Raw genomic sequence first — 26,677 nt, 5'->3', positions numbered from 1 at the left:
TGACCAAGTGGGCTTTATCCCAGGAATGCAAGGATTCTTCAATATTCGGAAATCAATCATTGTAACACACCACATTAGCAAATTGAAACATAAAAACCATATGATTGTCTCAACAGATGCAGAAAAAGCCTTTGACAAAATTCAACATCCATTTATGATAGAAACCCTCCAGAAAGCAGGAATAGAAAGAACATACCTCAACATAATAAAAGCTATACATGACAAACCCACAGGAAACATTATCCTCAATGGTGAAAAATGGAAAGCATTTCCCTTAAAGTCAGGAATAAGACAAGGGTGCCCACTCTCACCACTACTATTCAAAATAGCTTTTGAAGTTTTGGCCACAGCAATCAGAGCAGAAAAAGAAATAAAAAGAATCCAGATTGGAAAAGAAGATGTAAAACTCTCAATGTTTGCAGATGACATGATCCTCTACATAGAAAACCCTGAAGACTCCACCAGAAAGTTACTAGAGCTAATCAATGAATATAATAAAGTTTAAGGATATAAAATTAACACAGAGAAATCCCTTGCATTCCTATACACTAACAATGACAAAACAGAAAGAGAAATTAAGTAAACAAATCTATTCACAATTGCACAGAAAAGAATCTAATACTTAGGAATATATCCACCTAAAGAAACAGAAGACCTATATATAGAAAACTATAAAATACTGATGAAAGAAATAAAAGAGGACACACATAGATGGATAAATATACCATTTTCATGGGTTGGAAGAATCAATATGGTGAGAATAAGTGTACTACCCAAAGCAATCTATAGATTCAACACAATCTCTATCAAGCAACCAACAATATTTTTCACAGAACTAGAACAAATAATTTCACAATCTGTATGGAAATACAAAAAACCTTGAATAACCAAAGCAATCTTAAGAAAGAAAAATGGAACTGGAGGAATCAACCTGCCTGACTTCAGGCTCTACTACAAAGCCACAGTCATCAAGACAGTATGGTACTGGCACAAAGACAGAAACATAGATCAATGGAACAAAATAGAAAGCCCAGAGATAAATCCATACACCCATGGACACCTTATCTTCACCAAAGGAGGTGAGGATATACAATGGAAAGAAGACAACCTCTTTAACAAGTGGTGCTGGGAAAACTGGCTATCCACTTGTAAAAGAATGAAACTAGAACACTTTCTAACACCATACACAAAAATAAACTCAAAATGGATTAAAGACCTAAGTGTAAGACCAGAAACTATAAAACTCCTAGAGGAAAACAGGCAAAACACTCTCCAACATAAACCACAGCAGGATCCTCTGTGACCCACCTCCCAGAGTAATGGAAATAAAAGCAAAAATAAACAGAAGGGACCTAATTAAACTTTAAGCTTTTGCACAACAAAGGAAACTGTAAGCAAAGTGACATGACAGCCTTCAGAGTCAGAGAATGAGGCAAGTGACGAAGAATTAACTTCAAATATATATATAAGCAACTCCTGCAGCTTAATTCCAGAAAAATAAACGACCCAATTAAAAAATGGGCCAAAGAACTAAACAGACATTTCTCCAAAGAAGACATACAGATTCCTAACAAACACATGAAAAGATGCTCAACATCACTCATTATGCAAATCAAAACCACAATGAGGTACCATTTCACGCCAGTCAAAATGGCTGCTATCAAAAATGTACAAACAATAGGTTCTGGAGAGTATGTGGAGAAAAGGAAACTCTCTGACACTGTTGGTGGGAATGCAAACTAGTACAGCCACTCTGCAGAACAGTGTGGAGATTCCTTAAAAAACTGGAAATAGAACTGCCATATGTCCTAGCAATCCCACTCCTGGGCATACACACCAAGGAATCCAGAACTGAAAGAGACACATGTACCCCAACGTTCACCAGAGCACTGTTTACAATAGCCAGGACATGGAAGCAACCTAGATGTCCATCAGCAGACAAATGGATAAGAAAACTGTGGTATGTATACACAATGGAATATAACTCAGCCATTAAAAAGAATACATTTGAATCAATTCTAATGAGGTGGATGAAACTGGAGCCTATTATACAGACGGAAGTAAGTCAGAAAGAAAAACATCAATACAGTATACTAATGCTAATGCTATATGGAATTTAGAAAGACAGTCACAAAGGCCCTATATGTGAGACAGCAAGAGACACATAGATGTAAAGAACAGTCTTTTGGACTCTGTGGGAAATGGCGAGGGTGGGATGATTCGGGAGAATGGCATTGAAACATATATATTATCATATGTAAAATGGATTGCCAGTCCAGGTTTGATGCATGGGACAGGGTGCTCGGGGCTGGTGCACTGAGATGACCCAGAGGGATGGGATGGGGAGGCAGGTGGGAGGGGATTCAGGATGGGTAACACATGTACACCCGTTGCTGATTGATGGCAATATTACCAGTACAATATTGTAAAGTAATTAGCATCCAATTAAAATGAATAAATTTATAAAAAATCATAAAATATGTCAAGGTATTATCCACCTTTTTCTTGTATGCCAATATACTGAGTAATAAGAAAATGTCAAAAAAGAGAAAATAAAAGAAAGGCTAAATGAATCAATTTTGTCTAAGCCATCCAGTGCTACTGATGAAAAAGCTTCAATACATGAAACCAATAGACCCTAATGTTCTAACTTGGTAAAGATAATATCAAAAGAAAACTATGAATAAAACTTATTTAAGAATATGAATGCTAAAGTTCTAAATTAAATAGCATATTCAACATTTCAGTATAGAAAAGTATATGTGTAAACAAAATTTATTCTAGAATTATAAGGATTTATCAACATCAGGATATCTAATATTATATTTAATTAATAGGTTCCAGAGAAAATGTGATAACACTAGACATATTTGATAAAATTCGGTTCCCTATTACTTAAAAAAGTTGACATATAATAGAAAAGGAAAGGAAATAATGAAATCTGAGAAAATGTATTCATAAAAATACCAATAGCAGAAGTGATTTTATGTGCTAAAATGCTGAAACCATTTATATTAAAATAGTAGAATACTGTTATCATTATTATTTGAAAATAAATTATAATGCAAAAAAGAAAATTAAATATTGATGCAAGTAATGGAAAATATTCTTTTCTTTCATCATGGTACTATAGAAAATACACTTTTAGTGTTTATAACAGTTTTGTTAATTGACTGTGTGTTAGTCGCTGTCATATCTGACTCTGCAACCCCATGGACTGTAGCCTGCCAGGTTCCTCTGTCCATGGGATTCTCAAGGAAAGAGAATCCAGCAAGACTGGGGTGTTTTGCTATTCCCTTCTCCAGTGTATCTTCCCAAGGCAGGGGTCGAATCTGGGTCTCCTGCATTGCAGGCAGATTATTAACCATCTCAGCCACCAGGGAAGCTGCATATTTAGATAAATACCCAGAGTTCAAGGGTGTTTCTCTCTACTAGGAAAAAAACAGAGCTACATATAGAAATCAAAGAAATTCTAATAAAATTCCAGATTTAAAAATTTGTTTAAAATAATAACAGTCTATGTGGACATATAAAGGCATGAGTACAGGGAAGAAATAATGGGAAAAAAAAGAAAATAATAATAGGTGTTATAGCTTTAAGATTGAGTATAGGCAAGTTGGAATAAAATAAGGGGCCCACAAATAAATCTATACGTACCTGAAAATATAATCTATGAAAAGAAATGGCTTAATTTGTTAAGAAGAATGATTTATTAAAAAAAATTCCTTGGTACATGCAAAAATCCATACTGATGCATAAACATTTAAGTTTAAAGAATGCACTAGAAATTATGCAGAAAATTTAGGAGATTGTAGTGTAAAGTATGGGTTGGGCAAATATTTCTAATTGAAGAAAGTGAATCCAGAAGCTTTGAAAGGAAAGATGTACGCATTTGACAATATAAAGCAAAAAACTTTTTTATGGCAAAATATGCATAAACAAAATAGATAAATATATAGTATTTATCCTCTTGCCCAAATTCCTGTAGGTATTGGGCCTGTTTGTACCTACAGTGTCTATTAAAGAAAAAGATAATTATCATTCATACATAAGACAAACAGCTAAATAGAATAAATGGCAAAACACACAAAGGGATCATTTATTTAAATACAAGTTAAAGCTGGCTAAAATGTGAAAATACATCTGTGGGACAATGTTTATAAATGCCACCAGAAAAATGCTAATTAAAATTGAGATAGCATTTTTCACCCAAGATAGTGACAAAAATAAGAAAAGCCATGCTAATGGAAATGTGGGTGAAATGTATCTTCCAATTTTGCTGATATAATATGAATTATTCAGGTCTTTAGGGAAAGTAATTTGGTCCTTATGGAGATCTGTAATAGATAAAAAAGTACCAGTGTATAAGGATGTATGTAACACTGTTGAATAATAGAAAAAAATGTGGATCATTTCACATAATGGAGTATCATGCAGATGTTAAGATACCATGTTATATTTTAGACCACTCGACTTATTGTAATTAGCCTCCAACTAATAAAAATAAATGAAAAAAAAGTGAGGATTCTTTTTTTTAAAGAACTTTCACAATGCAATACTAAGTGAGAAAAATGAAATGCAGTGAAGTTTAAAAGGTTTATTTACATATAACAAGACTTAAATGGCATAAATGCAAATACACATGTATAGGTATGTGAATAATTTTGTGAGGACTGAGGAAAATATTGAGGCATGTATACCAGGCTATTAACATTGATAATCTAGGGTTGGGGTAGAGTAATAAAGTGAGTTGCAGGAAAGTACAGGGAGAAGGAGGAAGAGAAAGGGAAAAACAATAGCAATATTTACAGCAGAACTTTGAGTACATGGATTAGTATAAAGTGCAATACTCAACACTAAAATGCTAAGGAAACAAGCCATCAACTATGTGGAATGAATAGTGTCAGACACATAGAAGGGGGTTTAGAATATTTAGAACTGTTGCCTTAAGCCCGGAATGGCTTGGGGACTCGTTTGTGTTTGTGCTGTGCTCAGTCACTCAGTTGTGTCCGACTCTTTGCGACCCCTTGGATTGTAACCGGCCAGGCTCCTTTGTTCATGGGGATTCTCCAGGCAAGAATACTGGAGTGGATTGCCATGCCCTCCTCCAGGGGATCTTCCCAACCCAGGGATCCAACCTAGGTCTCCCACACTGTGGGCAGATTCTTTACTGTCTGAGCCACCAGGGAAGCCAGTATATGTGATAACAAAAGAGGTGGTGAAGTGTTGGCCAGTAAAGAAAAAGTGATTATTGCCCTTGAATTATTAGGGTCAATCCTTCCAATTCATCCTCACAGATTCCACAAAAGGAATATCTAGGGAGTTAAGACAGAAGTCACTGGAGAGCTTTCTCTGGTCCACTAAGAGCTAGCACTACCAAAGGAAGAAGCCCATTGCACTTCCAATCTAGCCATATTTTGGGATTCCCGATCTATGATCTTAGAAACCTCATGCTCACAAACTTCATTTGTGTTTAGTTTTGTATATTATAAATGTATAATTTCTCTATAAAAAAAGAAAAGTACTGGAAGAAACAAATGACTTAGATTCATCTAACTTTGACTAGTTATATTTTAGATATGCTGATACTGTGAAAGGTATTAAAGTTATTTTTCATTTTGATGATAATGAGTATTACTAAAGATTTTTTCACTTTTTCCTAATTGAATAAATGAATTTTTGAATTAAAATATTTATTTTAGTGTTAGTAACTAACAAATTTGTTAGTAACTACAAATTTGTTAGTTTCAGATGTACAGCAAAGTGATACAGTTATACATATGCATATATTTATTCTTTTTCAGATGATTTTTTCATATTAGTTATCACAGAATATTGAGGAGAGTTCCCTGTGCTATACAGTAGTTCCTTGTTGGTTATCTATTGCATATATAGTAGTGTGTTTATGTTAATCTCAAACTCCTGTTTTATCCTTCCACCCCGCCCCCCACCCACACACACACTTTTCCCCTTTGGTAACCATAAGTTTGTTTTCAATATCTGTAAGTTTGTTTCTGTTTTGTAAATAAGTTCACTTGTATCAATTTAAAAAAAAATATTAGATTCCACATATGACTGACATAATATGGTATTTGTCTTTCTTTGACTTCATTTAGTGTGCTAATCTCTAGGTCCACCCATGATGCTACAAATGCCATTATTTCATTCTTTCTAATAGTTGAGTAATATCACATATATATATAACTTCTTTATCCAGTTCTCTGTCATTGGACATTAAAGTTGCTTCCATGTCCTCATTATTGTAGTGTTGCAATGGACATTGCACTATATGCATCTTTTCAAATTATGATTTTCTCTGGGTGTATGCCCAGAAGTGAGTTTGCTGAATCATATAGTAGTTCATTTTTAGTTTTTTAAGGAACATATATACTGTTCTCCATAGGGTTTTACCAATCTATATTCCCACCAACAGTGTGAGAGGGTTCCCTTTGCTCCACAAAATCTTCAGCATTTATTCATTGTAGAATTTTTTATGATGGCCAACCTGACTGGTGTGAGAGTGTACCTTGTTGTAGTATTGATTTGCATTTCTCTAGTAATTAGTGTTGGAGAAGAATCTTGAGAGTCCCTGGGACTGCAAGGAGATCCAGCCAGTCCATCCTAAAGGAGATCAGTCCTGGATGTTCATTGGAAGGATTGATGTTGAAGCTGAAACTCCAATACTTTGGCTACCTCATGCGAAGAGTTGACTCATTGGAAAAGACCCTAATGCTGGGGAAAAAAAGAGGGCAGGAGGAGAAGGGGACGACAGAGGATGAGATGGCTGGATGGCATCACCGACTCAATGGACATGGGTTTGGGTAGACTCCGGGAGTTGGTGATGGACAGGGAGGCCTGGCATGCTGCGATTCATGGGGTCACAAAGAGTCAGACACGACTGAGCGACTGAACTGAACTGAACTGAGTAATTCGTGACTTTGAGTATCTTTTCATGTGCCTGTTGGTCATCTGTATGTCTTGTTCGGAGAAATTTTTTTTTTTTAGGTCTTCTACCCATCTTTTGATTCAGCTATTTGAGCTATTGAGGTGTGTGAGCTATTTATATATTTTAGAAATTTATCCTATTGTTTTACATTGTTTGTTTGTTTTCTCCCAATCCATAGATTGTCTTTTTGTTTTGTTTATGATTTACTTTGCTGTGCAAAATCTTGAAAGTTTGATTAGGTCCCATTTGTTTACTTTTGATTTTATTTTTATAACCTTCAGAGAATGACCTAAGAAAACTTCGGTACAATTTATGTCAGAGAATGTTTTGCCTATGTTCTGTTCTACAAATTTTATGATGTCATGTCTTATATTTAACCAATGATTCCTTTTTATATTTTCTACTTCTTTATTAAGATTCTCACTGTGTTTATCTATTTTTTCCCCTAGTTTTGTTAGCATTTTATTACTGATGCTTTAAAACCTATCTGGTAAATTATCTCTTTCATTAATTGTTTTTTTTCTGTGTGTTTTTCGTCCTTTATTTGACATAAATTCCTCTGTCATCTTTTACTGTCACTATGAGATTATGTGAAACAGCTACTTATGATGTTCTCTCTTTTTAAAAAATGTTTCCTATGCACTCCTTAAAAAATATTGGCGTATAATTGATATAAGATGTTAGGTTAGTTTCTGCTGTACAGCAAAATGAATCTGCTATATTAATACATATATTTATCTACACTTTTAAAAATTATTTTCCTGTATAGGTCATTACAGAGTATTGAGAAGAGTTTCCTGTGCTCTTATCTATTATTACTATTATTAATCTATTTTAGTAGTGTTGTATGTGTCAATCCCAATCTTCCAATTTAATCCTCCTCTACTCTAACCCACCAACAGCATTTAAGTTGTTTTCTACATCTGTGACTCTAGATCTGTTTTGTAAATAAGTTAATTTGTTCCATTTTGTTTTTAGATTCCACATATAAGCAATATTATATGATGTTTGTTTTTCACTGTCTGAGTTAATACACTCAGTTTGACAATCTCTAGGTCCATCCATGTTGTTGCAAATGACATTATTTTGTTCTTGTTTATGGCTAATATTCCATTGCATATATGTACCACATCTTCTTTATCCATTCCTTGTTGATAGACATTTAGGTTGTTTCTGTGTTCTGGCTGTTGTAAATAGTGCTACAGTGAACACTGAGGTGTATGAATCTTTTCAAGTTATGGTTTTCTCTGGATATAGGCCTAGGAGTGGAATTGTTGAATCATACAGTAGCTCTATTTTTAGTTTCTTAAGGAACCTTAATAGTTCTCCATAATGTTATTAGCTATTTAAATACATTCCTTCCAACAGTGCAAGAGGGTTTGCTTTTCTCACACTCTCTCCAGCATTTATTGCTTCTAGATTTTTTGATGTAAGATTTTTTGATGTTGGCCATTCTTATCAGTGTGAGATGATACCTCATTGCAGTACTGATTTGCATTTCTCTAATATCTAGTGATATTGAACAGTTTTTTATATGCTTTGTGGCCAATGGTATGTATTCTTTGAAAACATCTATTTAGATCTTATGTTCATCTTTATTGAGTTGTTTGTTTTTTGATATTGAGATACATAAGCTGTTTGCATATTTTGAGATTAAATCGTTGTTGGTTGCTTTATTTGCAAATATTCTTTCATTCTCTGGGTTGTCTTTTGGTTTCGTTTATTGTTTCTTTTGCTGTGCAGAACCTTTCAAGTTTAGTTGTGCTGCACTTAGTTGCTCATTTGTGTCTAACTCTTTACCATCTGAGCCACCAGGGAAGCCCTAAGTCTAGTTAGGTCCCATTTTTACATTTTTATTTTTATTTTCATTACTCTAGGAGGAAGATCAAAAATGATTCCCCTGTGATGTTTGTCAGAGAGTGTTCTGCCTATGTTTTACTCTAAAAGTTTTAGAGTGTCCAGCCTTAGATTTAGGTTTTGAATCCATTTTGAATTTATGTTTTTGTATGGTATTAGGGAGTCTTCTTATTTCATCCTTTTACATATTACTGTCTTTTCTTAACCATGTATTCTTGCCTCCTTTGTCACAGATTAGGTAACTATAGGTGTGTGGGTTTATCTCTGTGTTTTCTATCATGTTCTATTGATCTGTATTTCCATTTTGTGCCAGGATTATACTGTATTGATTACTGTAGATTTGTACTAACTATAGTCTGAAGTCAGGGAGACTGATTTCTCCAGTTCTGTTTTTCTTTCTCAAGATTGCTTTAGCTATTCATGGTCTTTCGTGTTTCCATACAAATTTTCAATTTTTAAATGCTGATTCTTTATAAAATGTCATTGGTAATTTGATTTGGATTGCATTGAATCTGTAGATTGCTCTGGATTGTATAGTCATTTTGACAATACTGATTCTTCAAATAAAAAATATGGAATGCTTCATAAATTTGCATGTCATTCTTTCACAGGGGCCATGCTAATCTATATCATTCCAATTTTGGTATATGTGCTGCCACAGTGAGCACCCTATGATGATCTTGATGTGGTATCCTTGTGTGGGAGTGTCCATATACAGTCTGTTCACAGTTTCTTTGGTGGGAAAGCTGGATCTGAAGTGAACATGGGTCATATATTTCCCCTGGGTGTGCTGCCAGTTGGTAAGAGATGAGGCTGGAGATGGAGCAGCTAGAATTATGGTCAAGTTTGTCCTGGGATGCCTCTTCTGTTCAGTGGCCAACACCATCCTATTGGTAGAGGGGTTGGATTCCATGTTGCTGGAGCATAAGCCCTGAGTTTTTGACCCATGCTGGTTCTGTTCCCTCTAAATGTATGCCCTCTACCTCCCGGCATCATCACCCTCACTCCAAAGGGGAGCAGTGCTGGAGTAAGAGGGTCTGATACAGGTACTTGGCATGGATTACGCATGGGTTGCAGTGGTCCTGGCACCAGATATCCAGTCTACTCCCAAAATAAGCACCAGAAATAGTTGGTTGTCCCTGCTCTGTTCAGATGCCTTTCTGAGTCTGAGCCACTTGTTTCCTAACAATTGTGCACTCCTCTCAGCCACTATATTCCTTCACCATGGAACAGGAGGAGCCAGAGCTGGCATGTAGCTCAGGATGGGGCACATACCAGGGCAGTGAGGAATAGTCAGCAATGATCCTGGGCAGTTTCAATCTTCTTACTCCTCCTTGTTTTGGGATTATACAAATGTATATATACGCTTTATGAGTGGTGTCTAGGTTTCTTACAGTCCTGCTCTCAGTCCCACTTGTTTTCAAACAAGTTAAGGAGATTTGTACTATCAGTGTTCAACCCCAGGACTGGGGTGCCTAATATGAGGCTCAAACTTCTTACTCCCCAGAGAGGACCTTCAAACCTGTATAATCACTGTCCTCTTCTGTGTCCCCTCCAAGATGTGCAGGCCCCAAATTGATTGCTTGTCTTCCCTTCCTTCCAAACTCAGTGTAAATCTTACTTAGAGACTGCTACAGAAAATAGTCTTTCTCTCAGTCTCCATTTTTTTTTTCAGTGAAAATTCCTTCACATGTGGATGTATTTTTGATGTTTTCATTGAAGGGAGGTGAATTCCACGTCCTCCTATCCCACCATCTTGACCTCTCAAGACTGTAAATTTTAAGGGTGATGGTGAGTATTCAAAGAAATTCAAGTAGAGGACTAACGTTATCAGAACAGCTTATTTAATTATATGCTTAATGTTTAGAGAACTAATTGAATTGGGAAAACTAAAGTCAAGACGACCAGTCAGGCAACATCTTGCAGAAGTCCAGGAAAAAAAAATCATAGTAACTTGAATATGGTGATAGTGATGGGAAAAGTTAGAAGGATAAAATCCTGTATATATTTTGATGGTAGAACCATCTGGATTTGAGGACGGACTAGATATGGATTGTGAGAAAAATAGAGAAGTCCAAAGTTCTTGCCTTCAGAAACTAATGAATGACAGTGCTGCATACCGACATGAGGAAGAATGAGAGGAACATTTTGGAGAGTATGTATGAATTAGTTCAATTCTGGACAATGAACTGGACAAACAAAGCATGCTCCTTTTCACATTTCCTCAGTTGCCTCATTCTGTCTTATGATTGGTAACTGTACTGCATCAAGTTGCTACTTAGTCTTCCATGTCTAGATTTAAATGAAATTCCACACCAGGTAGTGTGGGGTCTGTCTCCCTGAGTATAGTGACACACTTATTATGCATTGCCTAGGATTGAACAAGCAGGACTATCAGTGCTAAAACTCAGTCAGTCGCCAGTGAACTAGAATGATATCTTATCCTTAAGTAACTACCAAGGGGCCAGATGATATGACTCAAATGTTTGGGGAATTAACTGTTTATCAAATGGACTTTGATTAATGAGACATGAGAGACAGATGATGTTGTAGGCTGAGTTTTCTGAATACAAATACTTACATTGATGCTCAGTTTCTAAGTCATGACCAACTCTTTGAGATCCCATGTACTGTAGCACACCAAGATTTGTTGTCCTTCACTATCTTTTGGTGTTTGCTCAAACTCATTTCCATTGAGTTGGTGATGCCATCTAAATATCTCATCCTCTGTCCCCCCCTTTCTCCTCTAGCCCTCAGGCTTTCCCAGCATCAGGGTCTTTTACAATGAGTTGGCTCTTCACATTAAGTGGCCAAAGTATTGGAGTTTCAGCTTCAGCATCAGTCCTTCAAATGAATAGTCAAGGCTTATTTCCTATAGGACTGACTGGTTTTATCTCCTTCCTGTAAAAAGGACTCTCAAGAGTCTTCTTTATCATCACAATTTGAAAGCATCAATTCTTCAGTGCTCAGCCTTCTTTATGGTCCAACTCTCACATTTGTACATGACTACTGGAAAAACCATAGCTTTGACTATACAGACATAAAACAAAATCTTTCATTACTTCTTTTTCCCTTTATATTTGAAGTGATGGGAATGGATGTCATGATCTTAGTTCTTTTAATGTTGACTTTCAAGCAAACTTTTTCAATCTCCCCTTTCAACCTCATCAAAAGGTTATTTAGTTCCTCTTTACTTTCTGCCATTAAAATGGTATCATCTGCATATCTGAGATTGTTAATATTTCTCCCAGAAATCTTGATTCCAGCATGTGCTTCATCCAACCCAGTATTTTGCATAATGTGCTCTGCACAGAAGTTAAATAAGCAGGATGACAATATATAGCTTTGGCATATTCCTTTTGCAATTTTGAACCAGTCCATCGTTTCATGTTGGGTTCTAACTGTTGCTTCTTGACCTTCATTTAGGACACAGGTAAGGTGGTCTGGTATTCTTGTCTTTTTACAATTTTTCCACAGTTTGTTCTGATCCGCACAATCAAAGGCTTTATGGTAGTCAATAAAGCAGAATACTTCTGACAAAACGTGGTCCACTAGAGAAGGGAATGGCAAACCACCCCAGTTTTCTTGCCTTGAGAACCCAATGAACAGTATGACAAGGCATAAGGTATGACACCAGAAGATGAGTCCCCTAGGTCAGTCGGTGTCCAATATGCCACTGGGGAAGGACAGAGAAATAGCTCCAGAAAAAAAGAAAAGTCTGGGCCAAAGCTGGAATGACACTCAGTTGTGGATATTTTCAATGGTGAAATTAAAGTTCAGTGCTGTAAAGAGCAATATTTCATAGGAACCTGGGATGTTAGGTCCATGAATCAAGGTAAATTGAAAATGGTTAAATAGAAAACGGCAAGAGTGGACATCACCATTTTGGAATCACTGAACTAAAATGGACAAACTTAATTCAGATGATAATTATATCTACTACTGTGGGCAAGAATCCCTTCGAAGAAATAGAATAGCCCTCATAGTCAGAAAAGAGTCTGAAATGCAGTACTTGGTGCAACCTCAAAATTGACAGAATTATCTGAGTTCATTTTCAAGGAAAACTGTTCAAAATCACAGTAATCCAGTTCTATGCCCCAACCACTAATGCTGAAGAAGCTGAAGTTGATCAGTTCTATGGAGACCTCCAAGACCTTCTAGAACACACACCAAAAATGATGTCCTTTGCATTATAGGGAATTGGAATACAAAAGTAGGAAGTCAAGATATACCCGAAGTAACAGGCAAGTCTGGCCTTGGAGTACAAAATGAAGCAGGGCAAAAGCTAACAGAATTTTGCCAAGAGAACATACTGGTCATAGCAGACACCCTTTTTCAACAACACAAGAGATAACTCTACACATGGACATCACCAGATGGCCAATACTGAAATCAGATTGGTTATGTACTTTACAGATGAAGATGGACAAGCTTTATATAGTCAGCGAAAACAAAGCCTAGATCTGGCTGAGGCTCAGATTATCAGCTCCTTTTTGCAAATTTAAGGCTTAAATTGGAGAAAATAGGAAAAATCACTAGGTCATTCAGGTATGACCTAAATCAAATCCCTTATGATCATATAGCAGACATAAGTAATAGATACAATGAATTGTATCTGGTAGATAGAATGCCTGAAGAACTATGGACAGAGGTTCATAACATTGTACAGGAGTCAGTGATCTAAACGCTCTCAAAGAAAAAGAAATGCAAGAATAGCAAAGTAGTTGTCTGAGAAGGCCTTACAAATAACTGAGGAAAGAAGAGAAGCGAAAGGCAAAGGAGAAAGAAAAGGATACATCTAGTTGAATGCAGATCTCCTGAGAATCACAAGGAGAGATAAGAAAGTCTTCCTGAGTGAACAATGAAAATAAATAGAGGATCTGGTTTCCTTGGTGTGTATGCCCAGAAGTGGGATTGCTGGAGCCCATTATACAGAGCGAAGTAAGCCAGAAAGATAAAAACCATTACAGTATACTAACACATATATATGGAATCTAGAAAGATGATAACGATAACCCTATATGCAAAACAGAAAAAGAGACTCAGATGTATAGAACAGACTTGTGGACTCTGGGAGAAGGCGAGGGTGGGATGTTTCAAGAGAACAGCATTGAAACATGTATATTATCTAAGGTGAAACAGATCACCAGCCCAGGTTGGGTGCATGAGACAAGTGCTCGGGCCTGGTGCACTGGGAAGACCCAGAGGGTTCGGGTGGAGAGGGAGGTGGGAGGGGGGACCAGGATGGGGAATACATGTAAATCCATGGCTAATTCATTTCAATGTATGACAAAAACTACTGTAATGATGTAAAGTAATTAGTCTCCAACTAATAAAAATAAATGGAAAAAATAAATTAAAAAAAAAAAGAAAATAAGTAGAGGAAAACAATAGAATTCTAAAGACTAAAGACTTCTTCAAGAAAACTGGAGATATCAAGGGAACATTGCATGCAAATATGGGCACAATATAGGACAGAAATGGTAAGGACCTACCAGAAGCAGAAAATATTAAGAAGAGGTGGCAAGAATACATGGAAGAACTTTTATTTTTTTTTTATTTTTTGCATGCCTATTTATTCTTTTCTTTTCATATATATCTTTTTTTTCCATTTATTTTTATTAGTTGGAGGCTAATTACTTTACAACATTGCAGTGGTTTTTGTCATACATTGAAATGAATTAGCCATGGAAGAACTTTTAAAAAAGATCTTACTGACCCGGATAACTAGGATGGTGTGATCACTCCCCTAGAGCCAGATACCCTGGAGTGTGAATTTAAGTGGGCTTTAGGAAGCATTACTACGAAGAAAGCTAGTGGAGGTGATGGAGTCCCATCTGAGCTCTGAAATTTCCCATCTGAAATCCTAAAAGATTTTATTGTTAAAGTGTGACACTCAATAGGTCAGCAAATTTAGAAAACAGCAGTGGCCACAGGGCTGGAAAAGATCAGTTTTCATTCCAATCCCAGAGAATAACAATGCCAAATAATGTTCAAACTACAATACAAGTATGCTCATTTAATATGCTAGCAAGGTTATGCTCAAAATCCTTCAAGCTAGGCTGCAGCGGTACATGAATTGAGAACTTCCAAATACACAACCTGGATTTAGAAAAGGCAGAGGAACCAGAGATCAAATTGCCAACCTCTGTTGGAATATAGAAATACTTACATTAGCATGTTGTATATTTATTGTGGGTTATCACTTGTATGGAAGGATACAAAAGTAAGATTAGATACAGGGAGACTTGCAACTGTGAGAGACACTCAACAAAACTTTGGCTAACCCTATGGTTGGGCATGTAAAGCCCATTAGAAATGTCCTGAAGTAGACCAACACGGCCTAATTTTCTACCTATGTAATCCACTTTTGGTTGTGAGCTGCCCCAGGAAATGTGTGCTGTTGGATTAGATGGCTCTCTGAAGGAGGTGATAGCTGGAGTCTGAATCATTATAGCACTCCCAGCAGCTGGTCAACAAAATCTTTCTTTCTTTTTTTTTGTTTTAACTTTTTATTAAAACACTTAAGATACAGATTGACTCTCTTTTGTAAATGACTGTTTTACTTTTCCTGAAATAGGACATATACGCACTCTGATAAAACAGAATGAAAAGTCTCAATTCACGGGAGTTCCTGTACAAGGCTCTGATCCTAACTGTTAGGAGCCAAGCTCCTCACAGCATCTTCTTTCCTCTATTTTATTATAGGAACTGTGTTTTCTGTGGGGGAAGAAACAGACAGGTGCCACTTGATTGTTCAATCCCAACTCTTTCTCCAGTGGCCAAAATAAACCACTTTCACAAAGAGCTGCCCTGTGTAGAATCCATAGTTTTCTAGCTTGCTAAAAACTGACTAGGGACAAATAGAAAAAAAATAATAAGAAGAAAACTAACACTGAAGCAACCACACCTCTCATATCTCTGGATAGGGAAGTATGTGTTACCTTTAACCAAAGGAAATCAAAAGTATGCAATTTAACTACCTAGTTCATTCACCATTAGCTAGATTTGTTCACTTAAGGCTTTAACCCCTTTCCAAACCAGCTATGCTTGCTAATAAATGAAAGACTTGTTCTTCCCAGCTTTATGCTTCATTGAGCCTCTGCATTTGGTACCGAGCTGTCGAGTAGAGCTGTGTGCCATCACGGGCCACCTGGAAAGAAAAACATGTCTCACCACTGTGGTTGATTTCAAAAGAAAGTGATTCTATTTTTTAAAGAAAGTGTTGTTAACGTAATTGGTGACCCTCCTCATAACATTTTTAAGTTCACAATATACTTGGTCCAGAGTTGTTTTTTTTTTTTTTTTAAATCTAGTGAATGGCATTTAGACATTTCATAAAATTATGCAGATACACGTTGGGAGTCCAGAGCTCAGTTCAGTGAGAAGCAGGCTGGTGAGAGAGGCTCCCCATCTCCCTGGCTGCCTTTGGTAGGTGGCACCACCCTGTGCACAGAGCACTCGGAAAGAGCAGAACTCCAGCCTTGCAGCTGAGGCTGGTTTCCACTGTGGTGGGCTCCGGTCATGTCTCATCCCAGCATGGATAGTAAATGGGTCACTGCATAGGAGTTAGTTCTAGTGTGGGTTATTGTTACTGTCTTTACTCAGTAAGTTACCAATTTCAGCCAGTCTTTGCTTTTATGCAGTTTTAAAATTTCGTTTCTTTCTGTAGCACCTTTTTCATTTTCAGTTGTAAAAAGTGACTTTCACCTCATGAAAGATTTGAGAACATCTCCCATGTTGTCACACACTGCAGGTGTGTCTCAGTCATTTTTGCAAATTCTAGGGGACATTTTTTTCTCAATAGGAGAGTCAAACAAAACCTTTCTTGAATGCAGTTATGCATAAGCACGTGTTCATGCCCCCTACAGAAATGACTTAGCTTGTCAATTTCTGTCTTTATTCCCACTGTGGACTGCTCTGAGGTATGATCTTGCAAACCTTGAGTTGTCTGTGTATTGAGTGAACATAGTTGATGAATCTAAACTGCATTTCATTATCCTTTTACGCCTTGCATTTATTAAACTGGATTTGTCCTCCCAAATAATGCCAGAATATTGATTTTTACTTCAGACTTTGATATCTAGAAGACTTAGCCAGTTGTGTTAAATATGTGATGCCTTTTAGACATCTAACAGGAGATATTAAATAGGCATCCAGAAGGTCAAGGGTGCAGTTACACATTTATGAGTCATAAATGTCATTTAAAACCATGACAGTGAATGAAATGACCTGGAAAGTGTGTATAGATAGAGAAGAGAACAACATTGAGCTCAGAGTTAAATTGTCAATAAATAGAAGCTATACATAATTCAAATACCATTTCCTTAAACATGAGCATTTAAAAACAAAGGAAATATTCTCAGTTACCACTAAGCATTGCAGTTTAAATCACATTAATTTTGTCATTCATATACTAAAGCAAGATTTAATATTATCTGGGAGAAGGGGATAGGCAAAAATATGAAATGAGAGAAAGAAAGGGAACATTGTCTCCAAGGGATCAGTCTGTTACAATGTTCTTGAGTCTATGGTCAAGGAATATAAAATTAAACTAGGAAAAATACTCCATCAGTAGTATAGTTGCAGTATTATGCTTCCTATATGCAGGAGGCATTTTTTGGTACCTATATACTTCCTGCTTTGCTGGAGAATAGTGTCTGAGATCCCAGAAGACCTCAGAGATCACAGAGTCAAATTTGTAGCCTTGAGTTCCAAAAACAGACTTTTATAGTATAAGAGGGAGAAAAAGGTCTTGAAAGTTAAGGTTTTTCTTTTATAAGAGCTCTCTTTTTGAAATGTAAAGATTAAACTCTGAAGGAAGCTATTTATAATTCCTATACCATACAATAAATATTAAGAAATAGATGATGAGACATGTAATGCAATCTAGGGAGAAGACTAGAATTGATAGATTTTAAAACTTCTATGAGAATAATTATGATAACTAGTCATTTTATTTCAGAGTGATTAAATTAAAATTTTATAAATAAAAATTGAGGGCCTGGAAAATTAGTCACAAGAAAACAAAGTTACTTTATTTTGTTTTCAAAATCAGCATGTAAAATTTAATATTGCTTTATACATTCATTGTTTATTTTTCTATTTGTAAAAGTATTACAAGATCATTTTACATGTAACAATATTTTTGGCTTGGTAATATGTGATGATATGTGTAGCCTCTATTCCAAATTTCCACGTGAATTTTGCTTTTGGCAACTGTGGGACGGGGATGATTGCCTCCCACATATGTCTGTCTGTAACTGATATTTACAAGGGGTCCTCTGAGAGAAAATGAATTAGGACCCCAATTATTTTTCTTTGAAACTGAGAGTCATTAAAATACATATAGGTGAGCAGTTTGAGAACAGAGGGCATGAAATGCGATGGAAGCCCATGAGAGACAATTAAAAATAAATGAGAAGGAAATCTGACTACTGATCTAAGCTTAATGCAAGGAGCTCTAAGGCAGCAGGCAGGAGTAACTGATTCTGCATCTTCTGTGCAGATCATATAACTTTGTAACTCAGCCATTATGGTTGTGATTATACTTTGAGTTAATGATGGGCTTAAGTTGATAATATTTTATTTAGATTTTTATACATATTCATTGTGAAGATTGATCCTTGGTGTTCTTTTCTTACTTTCCTTTTATTTGGACTTTATTTGTCAAGTTTGAATATCAGAATTGTGCTACTAAATTTTACATTATTTCATGTGCTTCAAAATACTTTGAGTGGTATAATATTTTCATTGGAGATATAATACATCTTACACTTTAAATAATCTAAGTTAGGAAATATTTGGGAAGTTGGAGATGGTGATCATTCTTTTGTTCTCGATAGTTATTAAACTTTCAGGTTTCTACATATTTAGGGCCTTTGGTTTATTTCATTAAAACTTGCTAATATGTTAACATTATATTTCATGTATCATTCCTATATTTTTGTAGTTTTATCCTTTTTCTCAAGTTATATGATTGTGTTTAACCTTTGCTTTTCTTGATTTCATGTTTTCACTATGTTCTTTTAAAGACCAAACTATTATACTCTTTCTCTATTTCTTACTTTATTTTTCCTTTTACTTTGTTAATCTCTTCCTTTTTACATTCCTCAGGTCTACTTGTTGTTCTGTGTATTGTGTTATGTTTAGTTCACAAATCATATTACATTCCTTAAGTGTTCTGTAGAGTGGTATTGTTTCATTTATTTCTTTTTTTAATTAGATAGCCAATTTCAAAGTTATCATGGAGCAAGACTGAATTTTCATACAGAGTGCTTATTTGGTGTAGTCCCATCTGGGAAACATTGACAATGCTCTTCAGTTCTATCCCTTAGTAACTACAGTTCATACTTTTTGACTGCTGAAAAATATTGCATCTTATAAATAATCAATCTTATAAGAATACTCATCTTATGAATAACAACACAAGAGAACACATGGAAGGAGGATCATGACATTGTACAGGAGACAGGGATCAAAACCATACCTAAGAAAAATAAATGCAAAAAGGCAAATGGTTGTCTGAGGAAGCCTTACAAATAGCTGAGAAAAGAAGAGAAGCTAGAGGCAAAGGAGAAAGGGAAAGATATACCCATTTGAGGACAAAGTTCCAAAAAACAGCAAGGAGAGATAAGAAAACCTTCCTCAGTGATCAATGCAAAGAAATAGAGGAAAACAATAGAATGGGAAAGACTAGAGATCTCTTCAAGAAAATAAGAGATACCAAGGGGACATTTCATGAAAAGATGGACACAATAAAGAAAAGAAATAGTATGGACTAACAGAAGCTGAAGATATTAAGAGGTGACAAGAAAACAGAAGAACTATATAAAAAAGATCTTCATGACCCAGAAAACCACAATGATGTGATCACTCACCTAGTGCCAGACATCCTGGGATGTGAAGTCAAGTGGGCCTTAGGGAGCATCACCATGAACAAAGCTACTGGAGGTGATGGAATTCTAGTTGAGCTATTTAGAATCCTAAAAAATGATGCTGTTAAAGTGCTGCACTCAATATGTCTGCCAATTTGGAAAACTCAGCAGTGGCCACAGGACTGGAAAAGGTCAGTTTTCATTCCAATCCCAAATAAAGGAAATGCCAAAGAATGTTCAAACAACCACAGAAATGCACTCATCTCACAGGCTAGCAAAGTAATGCTCAAAATTCTCCAGGCCAGGCTTCAACAATACGTGAACTATGAACTTCCAGATGTTAAAGATGGGTTTAGAAAAGGTAGAGGAATCAGAGATCATACTGCCAACATCCACTGGATCATCGAAAAATTAAGAGATTTTCAGAAAATAAAAGCACCTATTTCTGCTTTATTTATAACACCAAAGCCTTTGACCATGTGGATCACAACAAACTGGAAAATTCCTAAAGAGATGGGAATACCAGACCACCTTACCTGCCTCCTGAGAAGTCTGTATGGTGGTCAAGAAGCAACAGCTAGAACCAAACATAGAGCAACAGACTAGTTCCAAATTGGGAAAGGAGTATGTCAAGGCTGTATATTTGTCACCCTGCTTATTTAACTTATATGCAGAGTACATCATGAGAAACACTGGGCTGGATGGAGCATAAGCTGCAGTCAAGATTTCCAGAAGAAATAACAATAACCTCAAATACTCAGATGACACCACCCTTACAGCAGAAATCAAAGAACTAAAGTCTCTTGATGAAAGTGACAGAGGAGAGTGAGAAATTTGGCTTAAAACTCAACATTCAAAAAACTAAGATCATGGCATCCAGTCCCATTACTTCAAGGCAAATAGATGGGGAAACAATGGAAACAGTGACAGTCTTTATTTTGGGGGAGGGGTGCTCCAAAATCACTGCAGATGGTGACTGCAGCCATGAAATTAAGACACTTGTTCCTTGGAAGAGAAACTATGACCAACCTAGACAGCATATTAAAAAACAGAGACACTACTTTGCCAACAAAGGTCTGTCTAGTCAAAACTATGGTTTTTCCAGTAGTCATGTATGGATGTGAGAGTTGGACTATAAAGAAAGATGAGTGCCAAATAATTGATTCCTTTGAACTGTGGTGTTGGAGAAGACGTTTGAGTAGTCCCTTGGACTGCAAGGAGATCAAACCAAGCAATCCTAAAGGAAATCAGTCCTGAATGTTCATTAGAAGGGCTGATGCTGAAGCTGAAACTCCAATACTTTGGCCACCTGATGTGAAGAGCTCACTCCTTGGAAAAGACCCAGATGCTGGGAGATTGAAAGCAGGAGGAGAAGGGGACGATAGCAGATGAGATGGTTGGATGGCATCACCAAGTCGATGGACATGAGTTTGAGCAAGCTCTCTGTGTTGGTGATGGACAGGGAACTCCATGGTGCACTCCATGGCTTTGAAAAAGAGTCGGACACGACTGAGCAACTGAACTGAAAGAATACTCCCTGTTTATTTTCTCCCCATATGTTGTCATTCGAGTTGTTACAGCTTTGTTTATATGTTGTTGATATTTCTGTTTTTACATGTTTTATGGTATACATTTGCAAAAATATATTTTGTACAAGTAACTAATTTAATGAAAATTATTTTCCAAAAAGGTTGCATCAAGAAAATATTCTCCCACCAGAAATATATAGCCTATTGATTCACTGAATCTCTAAATCTTGACATTGTCCTGATTTATTTTTATTGAATACTTTTTTTTTATTTTATTATGTTTTTACCAATTGAATGAGTATAGGGTTCTCTTATTGTAGTTTTATGGGTATTTTCCTGATTGTCAATGGAATAGAGGATCTCTTTCTATTGGTTGTAAATGTTTCCTTCACTTGAAATACCTCTCTTCTTCCAATTTTTCTATGAGCATATTTAGTGTCTTCTTATTGATTTACATGACATTCATGTTTTTCAGTTGCTATTCTTTCTTGTTTATATGTGCTCTAATACATTTCTTTTTCTCCCAGTCTGTGTCTTGTGATTCTTTTCTTTTCTTTTGTGTGTGTATGTGTGTGTGTTTGTGTGTGTTGTGTTTTTATTCACCTAAAAGCTTTGCTCAGTGGCCAGAAGTTTTGCTTTTAATATAGTCAAATTTATCATGTATTAAAAGATGTTTTTTATTTTTTGTTTTGTATTTAGAAGTCCCTCTCTACCCTGAAGTCAGGAATATATTCACCTATATTTCCCATTAAAAAAATATACCATTTTGTTTTTATATGTAAGGTTTTTAATTCCTTACATAAATTTAATTTTGAATGGTGTAACGGTCCAAATTCCTTTTTTCCCTATGAATAACCATTTTCTCCACCTGCTTTTATTGAATAGTCATTTCCTATTTATCTACTATGCTATATTTGACAGATCAAAATTTTATATATGTGTGAGTGTGAGGAAATACAGCTTTCTAGAGTTCTCAGTCCTCTTGTTAAAAAGCCATAACCTCCTGAAATATAAAAATATAAAGATAGAAAATATTTGTCTTAATTTCTCCTAGGAACATTTTACCTTTCACATGCACAAGAATGAGATTTTTTCCCTGTAGCTATTTGTCCCTATTAATTGCTTTTATCCAAAGGAACAATAAAATGTCTCCATCTCTTCCAGAGAGGGTCAAATAGTTACAGTCCTGACTAGACCCCTAGGATAAGTCCCAAAATTCCAGGAAAACTAGAGCTCTGTCTCCCTTGGTATTTACATGCCAAAGGGTTGAAGCCCAGAACTTGGCAATATTTCTGTTTTTAAACAGAGACAACGGGGGTTTACTTAGCACTTGGAAAGATGTATTTATATTTCAGAAGGTGAGGCTAAGAACCCAGGATACTTTCCATTTAATCTTAAGCAACCAAAGGGGTTTTTCACTGAAAGGAGGGAGAACAGAGGGTGGTTGCATATCTCTTGTATAAAAATGGAGAAAATTCATTGTTAGCTATCCCTTGTTTGTGGCAGATAACCTGACAACCCAGTAGAAAGAGTCCATAAGCTTTCATATCATCTGTGGGTCTAAGTGTAGGAACTGATGGCTGCAGCGTTTTCTGGTTGTTGATCTGGTTATGTCAATTAGGAACTCTTTTTATGTGACCTAAATGTCTTCTGTTTTTATATCCATATATATATATGACCTATGTATAGAATCTATAGTATAAATATATCTATAGCATATATATGGTATATAATTATATCCTATATAGTATAATTATATTATGCAATATTGTATAATTATAAAACATTTTAATACTTGCATTATATTTTATATATTATGCATATTTTCATGTATATATATTATATATTAAAATATACAATTATATATATATAACATATCAATATTATGGGCTTCCCTAGTAGCTAAGATGGTAAAACATCCACCTGCAATGCAGGAGACCTGGGTTTGATCCCTGGGTTGGGAAGATTCCCTGGAGAAGGACATGGAAACCCATCACATTATTTTTGCCTGGAGAATCCCATGGACAGAAAAGCCTAGTGGGCTACGGTATATTGGGTCGCAAAGAGATGGACATGACTGAGTGAATAACAAACATGTATATTATGTATATGTATACATTATATATATATTATGTATATGCATATATCTGTATATATGAATACAATTATTTTAAAAAATAATTATACAGTATTACATAATACAATTATAGTATATATTATATAGTGTATAATTATATACCATGTATATGCTATAGATATATTTATGATACATATGCCATATATGTATATATGTATATATATGTATGTATAAAAATACATAAGAAATCTAGGTCATATGAAAAGAGTTCCTTATTGATACAACAAGATCAACAATCAGAAAAACACTGTAGCCATCAATCTCTACATTTAGACCCACAGATGTTGTGAAAATCAATGGATTCTTTTTGCTGGATTCTTTCTCATCAGATTATCTGCCACAGATATATATCATATGGTGCAAGTGGGATAAAGTGTCAAATCCTTCACTTTGAGAAACATTGGATCCCTCTCTCTATTCATAATAATTTCAAGTAGTGGTAGAGCAAATCTGCTGTTTTTCTCAGAAGCATCTTAGCTAATTTTAGGATACTTTTCCACAAAATTCTACGACTAGCTTATCAACCTGCATGAAAAACTGTTTAAATTTTGATGGAATTGCACTAAATCTATAGATTAAGGAAAAGTACCACCATTATGATATCACCTTCTATCCTGAATAGGTATATCTCTCTTTCTATGTAAATCTTCCTTAATATATCAATGTAATTTTATTATTTTCCTCGTAGAAATTATCAATATCTTTAATTATATATATATTTAGGGAATCATCATTTTTGATGATGTTATAATTTTTAATGATCCTAGTTATTTGTAGTTTATAAAATGCCATTTGACTTTTGAATATTGATTTCTAGCTGCCTATTGCTGCCCTTCTATTCATTTTAATAATTTGTCTGTAGATTACCTTGGGATTTCTATATAGATAAGTATTTCATCTACAAATAATGGCAATTTACCTCCTTTTTAATCCTTATGACTTTATTTTTCTTTTTTAGTTGTGCTGGTTATATCTCCATTATAATGTAATAGAATAAAACTGGTGATAGTGGCAATCTTTGTATTGTGTCTAATTTAAAGTTTCTCAATTCCATCACTTTGATATATAATGCTTTATTATCATTTAGCTTTAAGTATTTTCTTTTGTCCTACGAATTAGACTTAAATGTTTTATATTTATAATAGATATTTAAATTTGTCTTATCATTACTAATTTCTACCTTTTTTTCTGTTAGGGATCAAAATATAGTCTGTATATTATCTGTTCTTACAAGTTTTTTTTTTTTTTCAATTGTATCTTACAGACACATCTTTGCTAGCTGCCATGAATCATGCTCTTGTACGATCAATTCCATTTACATATGGATGGTACCTGTAACTTCAAACCAACAGTCTATGGCCAAGGTGATGGGTTATTGCTACCTGATTCATTTATCTTATGAGGAGAAAGTCAAAGTAAAAGTGAAGTCGCTCAGTTGTGTCCGACTCTTTGCGACCCCATGGACTGTAGCCTATCAGGCTCCTCCATCCATGGGATTTTTCAAGCAAGAGTAATGGAGTGGGTTGCCATTTCCTTCTCTAGGTGATCTTCCCAACCCAGGGATCGACCCAGGGTCTCCCGCATTGTAGGCAGAGGCATTTACTGTTTGAGCCACCAGGGAAGAGCCATATAAGACATATAAGCCTTATAAGGAGAGGATAATGAAACTTTGAAGATGTAATTAAAGTCTCTAATTACTTGACTGTTATTTAATCAAAGGAAGATTATCCTGAGTGGGCCTGACCTAATAAGTTGAGCCTTTACAAGAGGATCTAGAGGTTAGTGACTTGAACTTACAGAAAATCTCTTTCCTCTTTGGCGTTGAAGATGAAAGTTGTCATGATTTGTACAACCATAAGGAAATGAACATGCCGATTTCCAAAAGGGGTTTGTAAGTGATTTCTTTCCTACTTAAGCCACCAGATGAAAACATAACTAAACCGACACTTATTTGTTATGAAGCATTGAAAATTAATGTATTTTGTTACCTAGTAGATGTTCCATTTTTGAAAATGCCCAGTATGTGCTTGAGAAGAATATATATTCTTTAATTGTTGATTGAAAATTCCTGTATGTATCCTTGAGATCAAATTTATTGTTCTTCACAACCTTCATCATTGTCTCTCCAGTTCAAAATAGCTTCTTGTGTCTCCAGAATTTTTTTTCACTTTTCCTTATACTTCTTATATTCTAGGATATTCATCTGTGAAATTCCTCCAGGGTCAAACTTCATGGATAATGAAATTTGAGTGATAGATATCTAGCATTTTGTGCTAAACTACCATCTTGACAAGACCAAAATAACTACTTTTAGACTCAACTGCCAGAATAATAATTTTAAAATGTAAATTTTAGCATGTAAACTCTGTTTTAACATGTTGATTGATTCCTATGGCTCTAAATTTCAAAATCAAAAGTTCCAATAAATCTATGAGGCCTGGATTGATCTGGACCCTGATGATCATTACAACTGTCTCATCCCAACTGCTCGGGCCTGGTTCATTGGGAAGACCCAGAGGGATCGGGTGGAGAGGGAGGTGGGAGGGGGGACTGGGATGGGGAATACATGTAAATCCATGGCTAATTCATTTCAATGTATGACAAAAACCACTGCAATGATGTAAAGTAATTAGCCTCCATCTAATAAAAATAAATGGAAAAAAATAAAAAAAACAAAAAAACAAAAAAACAACTGTCTCATCCTTTTTTCCCCCTCATTCCTACGTTTCTGCAAGTTGCTGGAATTGGTCTTTCAAGTCTTATATGGTGCCATATTCCTTCCCATAACAAGGCTTTGGCACATGCTATTTCCTCCTTTTTAAATGTTCTTCCCTTTCTTCTTGACCTAGTTATTCTGTTCATCTTTGCTATTTCAGCTTGAGACTCCTCATGGAATCATTCAGTTACCTCTTGGACTAGGTCAAATGCTCCTGTTCTTGGAGCATACTGTACTACTCTTTCATATCACTAGTCAAAGTTGAAGTTTTACATTTGAAAATTTGGTAAATGTCTCTTTACTCTGCAGTTTAAAGTCCATGAGGTCAAGGATGTTGTTTATCTTGTACAGCATTATAGCTCTATTTCTTGTCACTGTATACTTCATATAATACTTGCTCAATCAATATTGAAATGAGGCAGAATCACATAGTGGCAGATACCAAGATTTTAGATTTCTGTTTCAAATCTAGTCCAACCACTTACTGGGGGACCAAAAACACAACATCTCTGTGCCTGTTTCTGCATCTATAAGATGAGAATAATAACAGCATCTAAATTATAGAGTTGTCTAGAGAATTAGATGAGTTATTTTATGTAAAACACATTAAATGGT

General features: G+C 35.5%; 1 long non-coding RNA gene and 1 other non-coding gene across 2 annotated transcripts in view; one reads left to right on the top strand and one right to left on the bottom strand.

Annotated features, from left to right (window-relative positions):
- LOC139033173 (uncharacterized) overlaps positions 1 to 26,003 on the top strand; it is a 417,354-nt gene extending 391,351 nt beyond the window's left edge. The window contains exon 4 of the long non-coding RNA XR_011485796.1: positions 24,611 to 26,003. This is a non-coding gene — a long non-coding RNA (uncharacterized lncRNA). The remainder of the gene's footprint in view (positions 1 to 24,610) is intronic.
- Positions 9,370 to 9,471, bottom strand: LOC139033244 (U6 spliceosomal RNA). The gene has a single exon (XR_011485865.1). It is a non-coding gene; the product is annotated as a U6 spliceosomal RNA (small nuclear RNA).
- Positions 26,004 to 26,677: the final 674 nt, after the last annotated feature.

Source organism: Odocoileus virginianus, chromosome X, assembly GCF_023699985.2.
Source record: "Odocoileus virginianus isolate 20LAN1187 ecotype Illinois chromosome X, Ovbor_1.2, whole genome shotgun sequence".
In the NCBI taxonomy this organism is placed as follows: domain Eukaryota; kingdom Metazoa; phylum Chordata; class Mammalia; order Artiodactyla; family Cervidae; genus Odocoileus; species Odocoileus virginianus.
The sequence above is the reverse complement of the archived record's forward strand: the minus strand, read 5'-3'. Positions and strand labels throughout refer to the sequence as shown.